Source organism: Vulpes vulpes, chromosome 16 (genome assembly GCF_048418805.1).
Source record: "Vulpes vulpes isolate BD-2025 chromosome 16, VulVul3, whole genome shotgun sequence".
Lineage (NCBI taxonomy): Eukaryota > Metazoa > Chordata > Mammalia > Carnivora > Canidae > Vulpes > Vulpes vulpes.
In genome coordinates this window covers 14484287-14492526 of record NC_132795.1, presented here as the reverse complement: position 1 = coordinate 14492526, position 8240 = coordinate 14484287, and positions in this window count along the sequence as shown.

Here is an 8240-nt window from a genome sequence, read left to right as displayed (position 1 = left end):
ATTTTTATTACGAATGAAATATTAGAATAAACTAAACATTGTTTTTCAGCTTACTGGCTCCCTGTTAGTGATGCCTACTTTATAGTGTCACCACAATTTCCTGCTCCCCAAGATGCTCCTTGCCCAAGGGCAACCCAGGAGAACTTTAGCCTTGACCTTGCTCAGCCTGTTCACCTTTGCCTCCCTTCCCTGTCTCCCTCCCACCCCAGCTGAAATGCTACAGCTGATCCAACTCAGCCAAGACATTAACTCCAGTGTTCTCCTCCCCAGCTCCAATCCCTGGAGACCCAGAGAGAGTTCAGGTCCTAAATGGACCAATGGAGGCTGCTGGATGTAATGCCAACAGTGTACCTGCCCTGCCCCAATGCCAGGGCAGCCACCCGGGCATGGAGGGTGATGCCCAGGCTGCCTCTTCCTTCTTCCCCCAGTGAGAACACATCTAGCTTTTGAAGAACCCAAGAAAGTGATGACCCCTTTACCTTGGCTGCTTTGGCTTTGGGAGAAACCTACCGCTTCTTATACTTCTTATTGCCAAGACGTTAAATCAAAACAAAACAATACAACATCCAAAAGCACTTTTATACCACAGCTAGAAATTGTCAGTTCTCACAGCATATCCTGGAGGCAGATATGCAAATAATATCCTTGTTTTATACATAAGGAAGCCAAGGGAAGAAAAGGAGGTAATTTGCCAGAGAAAAAAATCCACTTTATCAGGTCTGACTCCCCAGACAATGCATCTTTGCCAGACTTCTTTTTTTTTCTTAGTAGGCACCATGCCCAACATGGAGCCCAATATAAGGCCTGAACCTACAATCCCGAGATCAAGACCTGAGCTGAGATTAAGAGTTGGACGTTCAACTGACTGAGTTACCCAGGTGCCCCCCTTTACAAGACTTTCTGATGTATTCTTTAAACTTAATAAGATGTTTATAATATTCAAGATATCTGTATATAACATACTGACTTGACACTGCAGAACATTTCCACAGAATGTAGATATGAATTTTTCATCTTCATCAAAACTTATGTTTAAATTACTGAAAAGTAACACTACTACATAGTAAGACAATGAGGTGACAACTGTGTGATTTTGGTTAAGTTACTCAATTTCTGCACTTTATTTCCCTTTTCTGTAAAGTGTAATGAAAATCTATATCAAAAAAAATCTATCTCATAGGCTTCCAAACATTAGATATGACATTTATATATATATATACATATCTTTGGCCTGGAACATCATAGTCTTTTACAGAATAGTTGTTATTACCAGTACAGTTTTTGCATCTTATTCAATTGTATTTATTCATCCTTCCTTCTTTAAAAGTGTTATCTGTGGGTTTATATTGAATCTCTTTATTTCTATGGTAAGTTTCTTAAATGTAAACAGTATGTTTTCTATCTTTGCGTTCTTAAACAAGATGCATAATTATGCATTGCAGGTATCATGCATTCACTAAAAATTATCTGACATGGGGAGATTTTTTTATGTGCTAAATGTAATGTGGACTCTGAACACATTTAGCAGATCAAATCTCTGCTCTCATTTGTAGGCATGCTCTTGCCCTTAATGGTTGAACAATGGGGGGAAGATGGTGTTGGCAGGGGTTGACCAGATGGCAATGTTTTTAGCATTTGCATTTGGTAGGGGGAAAAGCCTTTGTGTGTATATAAATAGTATATGGTAAGCCAGCCTATGTGAGCACAGAACTTTTATATGAAAAAAAGAGATGAGATTTAGTAATCTTCCCTGTGAACATAAGAGACTGACTTTATTCACCTTAGGATTTAGACACGTCTGAGCATATCTGGGCAAGTCAGGAAGATCATGGGTTACAGAGTTGTACCAAGATTCCGTTTGCATCAGTGGTTCTCAAAATCAGCTGTACTTTAGAATCACCAAGGAGCTTTTAAAACTCCCCAGATCAATTAACTCAGAATCTCTGGGGGTAAGGACTCAGGCGTCCATATTCTTCAAATTTCTCCAGGGATTCCAGAGGCTGACATGTGAAGCTGGAGGAATAGTCAAGGTAATGCTCTGTTATTGCAGTTATACTAACTTTTAGTTTGAGGGAAAGTAATCTCCACTTCCCCAGAGAGGCATGAGGCAGAGATGGACCACTTTTCCCCTTGGGCCAAGGTCACACTAAATATGATGCCCAGCACTATGACAGTCAACTTATTACCAGTCTGAAGCTACCAAGTGGATGAAGGCGGAGCCAAAGAACTTCAATTATATGTTTTTATTTCTTAAAGTTCTTATTTTTAAAGTGATTCTTATTTTTAAAGCCAGCTATAGTTAGAGATTAAGAGTAATTTTAGCAGAAGACATCCTAAGTGATATACTTTCCTAAATCCAGCCCCTAATGCTAGGATCCTCAATGGAAGGGACTGCACTGGAAGAGTGAATTAAAATAATAAGCATATATGTGTATATGTATATACATGTATATACATGTATATATGTGTATATATATATATATATATGCTTAGATTTAGATTTTATTTATTTATTCATGAAAGACACACACACACACAGAGGCAGAGACAGGCAGAGGGAGAAGCAGGCTCCCCATAGGGAGCCTGATGTGGGACTGAGTCCCAGGACTCCAGGATCACGTCCTGAGCCAAAAGCAGATGCTCAACCACTGAGCCACCCGGGCGTCCCAAAAAGCATATTTCCTCTGTGATCACCATGGGACATTGGGAGCACCAGTTGACATCAGCGATGATACCATAAGCTTCTACCACAATGGGAGCAATATCAGCAGCCATGACGGCAAAACTCGGAGGTGGCCTTAATTTCAGACATCAGCGCTTGGCCATTAGACATCAGTAGCTTTGATGCAGATGTTTGTAGGGATGGAACTTTTCTTCTATCCTTTTAAGTTATATGCCTGAGGCCTGTGATTTAAACTGACAGGCAGATAAACAGGAGAAAAGGCATAGCAATGTTTATTGATGTTAATATCGTTACGTGCATGGAGGCTTCACAGGAAAGTGAAAACTCAGAATGATTAGGCTCAGGGCCTTATTTTCAACAAAGAGCAATAAATTGTGAAGAAGTGACCAAAGGAAAGCATGTTTGGGCTTCCAGGGATAATAAATTGTGGGAAAGTGAGTAGGAAATATAGAGGGGAAAATAATTGTGAATAATGATTATTTAGTAAGGTTTGTTTGTGTAGATGCATCTTGGTGTTATCTCTGAGAAGAAGGACACCTTCAAAAGAGAAATTTATGTCCTGCTTTTAGGCAGATGGAGGGGAGTGAGTTCTTCCTGTATCTGATTTATTTCAATTGCCTTCAAATCAAAATAACCCTTATGCTAAAGTGGTAGGTTTTGGGGGTGCTATATTCTGATTCCTTTCACCTTAACAGTCACTTTTGAGCATAGCAGTGATATTCTTTGGTGGGCACCAGCTGCCATCTTTCCTTGGGGCAGTGCTACCATTTTAGATTTAGCAACGAAGGACATTATGTAGGACATTTGTATGTAACAGAAACAACTAACTTTGTTAGTTACTTTACTAACTTTACTAACTTTATTTTTTTTTTAATTTTTATTTATTTATGATAGTCACAGAGAGAGAGAGAGAGAGAGAGAGAGAGAGAGAGAGAGAGAGACAGAGACATAGGCAGAGGGAGAAGCAGGCTCCATGCACCAAGAGCCCGACGTGGGATTCGATCCCGGGTCTCCAGGATCGCGCCCTGGGCCAAAGGCAGGCGCTAAACCACTGCGCCACCCAGGGATCCCTCTTTACTAACTTTAAACACATATCTTATTTTTTATATCATCATGGATCCATATCTTTTTCTCCTATCTCAGCTTGTGAACATCATATTTATTATATTACATTATAATTCAAATATTTTTGGTATTAAATTTCAACATTTAAAATATACTCCTCTTTTTAAAAACCTATTTTGACATTTTTCTTATTATACTGCAAGCCTCCAAAGATGTTCTACTCTGTGACTGCCCTCATGAAGGATATGAAACCCATTAGGACAAGGACCCTGCCTTCAAGAAACAGTGAAGAAGGGATCCCTGGGTGGCGCAGCGGTTTGGCGCCTGCCTTTGGCCCAGGGCGCGATCCTGGAGACCCGGGATCGAATCCCACATCGGGCTCCCGGTGCATGGAGCCTGCTTCTCCCTCTGCCTGTGTCTCTCTGCCTCTCTCTCTCTCTCTGTGACTATCATAAATAAATAAAAAATTAAAAAAAAAAAAAAGAAACAGTGAAGAAGTGATAGGTAATATTGTCATCTTAATTTGTTTCCAAGCCATGTTTTGGAAGCATGGTAGGGGTTGAGCTTATTAATAGCTCCTATTTCTCAACAAACTTAAGGAGACAAATTATTCTGAAATACTGCTTTTGCAATAGTCTTTCATTCCTTTTTTTTTTTCAGTCTTTCTTAAAACAACAAACAACTTAGAAATTAATCTACTAATCTGGTAAGAAGGAATAGATGATCATGCTTTCCTATCTAAGAACACGTTTTACTTTAAAAATAAAAGTAGAATCCTACTTTCATGAACTTGGTGTAAACATTAGGGGGAAAAAAGTCAACCCATTATGGTAAACTGAACCATTTCCCACCTTCCTTAGATATTTGTAACATTAAACAAGAGGATTTGTACAACTTCCCCCAAATAAAATCAGAAAATAATACAGAAGCTGCTTCTATCAAAGAGCACATCTCACCTCTTCCTCTCTTCTGTCCCTTGATCCTTATATTTCCGCAGTAGTTGGGCATCACTGATCTCGTGCATAGTTGGAGACAGAGCCCTGCAAATGGAGCACACTTCCTTCACTGACTCCATGGAAGTTAATGAAATTCATCTCAGAGTCATGGAGTCAGAGAGAAGACCTTTTGATTTTCTTTCTTACCTCAGACCCCCAGTTACCTGCCAGTTCCCTCTCTCCTTCCTGCTCAGGACCTCATTTTTAACTGTCAGGAGATTTCAGAAATGTGGTAGGACTTCTGGGGTGGACTTGGTTTTTAAACATAACCCGGGTTTCCTCAGCCCCATCAGGCTGGGGCAGAGATTGTAATAGACCTTCAGTTGTAATAATGAACAGTGTTAATAGACTGGATCTTTACCAGAGTTGAGGAAACCCCAGTTTCTCACAAATCCATCCCCCAAAGCTCAGAAAGTCCCATGGGGTTCTCCTGGCACTCTTGTGGAGTTTTATTCAGCCACTTCTGTAGTCGGTCTCCTGCTTCTCCAGTCACTGCCAACATTTTAACCTTCACCTCCCTCAATCTGTGTGGCTTGAGACTCAAGTCACTCTCAGCTTCTTAGGATTGAATCATAATGTCAACTGCCTTCTGTGGGTCAGACTCATCCTGCAGTCGCTTCTCTCAGGCATGGAGAAACCACCCCACACATGCGAGGGTTCATTCTTCCTCACGGCTTATCATGGATTACTGTCTGATACTCCTGGTGACTCAGACTGTGATGATTTTGATTTTGTTGGTTAATTGGTGTTTTCAATAGTCTTCTGTAAGACTTTGTTATAAATTCCTGTGTTTGAGAGCAATCTGAGGACCCCCTGGGATTATATGTGTATACACTTACAAATGACCCCTCTCCTTCTTTTAGATGGTTCTGCAGAATCCTTGAACTGAGCTTGAGTAATTTTACTTGGTCCATCATATGAATTCCTGCTGTGAATGTCTTGTATTCATGAAACAATTAGATCCCAGGATCCTGGGCAAATATGCTCAGGAAATCCTAGGTTTGTGTGAATTCGCCACAAGTACATAATTTAGATGGTGTCTCTGAGATCCTGTTTTTATAAAGAAGGTCTATATAGGGAGGTAAATAAAACTTGAGGAGGATAGTCAAAGTGGTTAACTCAATTATTTTTAAAAAACTTTTTATTTAAATTCAATTTGGTTAACATATAGTGTATTATTAGTTTCAGGGGTAGAATTTAGTGATTCATCAGTTGCATATAACACCCCATGCTCATTCCATCACGTCCCATCACCCAGTTACCCTGTCCCTCCACCTACCTCCCCTGCAACAGCCCTGTTTGTTCCCTAGAGGTGAGAGTCTTTTATGGTTTGACTTCCTCTCTGCTTTTATCTTATCTTATTTTCCTTCCCTTCTCCTATGTTCATTTGTTTTGTTTTTCAAATTCCACATATGAGTGAAATCATACGGTATTTATCTTTCTCTGATTGATTTATTTCACTTAGCATAATACCCTCTAGTTCCATCCACATTGTTGCAAATGGCAAGATTTCATTCTTTATGATGGATGAGTAATATTCCATATATATATATGTATGTGTGTGTATATATATATATGTGTGTATATATATATGTATATACATACATAACATATCTTTATCCACTCATTTGTGATAGACATTTGGGCTCCTTCCATATTTTGGCTATTATGGACACTGGGGCACATGTGCTATAAATATTGGGGTGCATGTGCCCCTTCGAATCAGTATTTTTTTATCCTTTGGATAAATACGGAGTAGTACAATTAGGGTACTCTATTGTAGCTCTATTTTTAACTTCTTTTTAAAAAATTTTTATTTATTTATGATAGTTACACAGAGAGAGAGAGAGAGAGAGAGAGGCGCAGAGACATAGGCAGAGGGAGCAGGCTCCATGCAGCGGGAGCCCAACGTGGGATTCGATCCCAGGTCTCCAGGATCGCGCCCTGGGCCAAAGGCAGGCGTTAAACCGCTGCGCCACCCAGGGATCTCTATTTTTAACTTCTTAAGGAAACTCCATGCTGTTTTCCAGAGTGGTTGCACCAGTTAACTTAATTATGCTTACATTTCTTTTTAAAAGCAGTTAGTTAAAATGATTCAAGCAATGCTCAAATACACTCTTGCTAAAAGCTCTAATGGTATCGAGGAATACGGAGTCACATGTTACAGGCTCCCTCCATTTCCCCAGCAGTTTTTTTCTCTAGTTGTAAGCTCTCTGAACATTTCAGTATGTGTCACTGAGGACATTATCCTGTCTTTACATACATAGGTAAATATAGAAATAGTGGTGGCATTTGTTTCTTTTAGCGCAATTGGATTATAGTGATAATCTATGTAGTTTCCCTAACCCCTTAAACACCCCTTAGAAAGTTCTCCTTACTGGGATGCATAAATCTACCTCATTACTTTTAACTGCTGTGGGTGTCCCATAATTTTACATCATAATATATTCAACTGTTCCTTTAAAAAGAGACATTTAGGTTGTTTCTAATTGTTTGCTAGAGTAAGCAATTCTGCAGCAGCATTTTTACCTAAATAAAAATATATTTAAATTTGTGAATACATGTGTCCTTAAGATAGATTGTTTGCAGTGGATTTGCCGAATCCAGGGATAAGTACATTTTAATATTGACAGAAATCATTAGAATGGCTATCTCCATTTCCCCTTCCTCTGACACCGAATGTAGAGTCTGACTATCAGATGATTCTTTGGGTGCACTTGGAAGATCACCAGGATTTTGCCTGAACAGCCAAGCAGCGATTTTGGCAAATATTTCAGAGTACTTTGGACTCTTGGGCTATTGAAAGCAGTCTTTCAACTTCTCAGTTGCAGATTCTGATCCAGAAGAAGAAACAAGCTTTGTGCACTTGTGGTTTCTGAGGGAAGCATTTCCTTTCATGTCTGTGAGGTTTCTTTCATAATGCCATGTTTGATTAATAATACTTGCAAGGCATGCTTGCTAGCCTCAGCAGTAGTCTGTGTTCTGCCCATAGTGTGGTTACAGCAGTTAGTAGGTCAGGTGTAAATCTGACCTGGACTGTTAGGGGGAAAAGCCTTTCCCTCCTCGTTAAAGATGCAGGCAGGGGAAACTGAAGCCTTTTTTTTTTTTTTTTTTTTTTTTAATCTTAAAAAATCATTCCCTTTAGCTTTCCCAGAACCTAGGTAGGAGGAGAGACCTGACCTGGACTGTTAGGGGGAAAAGCCTTTCCCTCCTCATTAAAATGCAAGCAGGGGAAACTGAAGCCATTTTTTTTATCTTAAAAAATCATTCCCTTTAGCTTTCCCAGAACCTAGGTAGGAGGAGAGACCTGACCAACTCCTAGTTTACCTCCAGTGAGTAGTGTCCTTACTGTTGTATGTTTGAGGAATAAGCTGGTATTCTGCGACTGCTAAGTCCCTCTAAGTCTGCTGTCCTCTCTTGTCCCTGGAATAACCCCACTCTCAACTTCGCAGGACCTGCCATCTTTCCTGAATTGGGGAATTAAAATGTCATAGTCT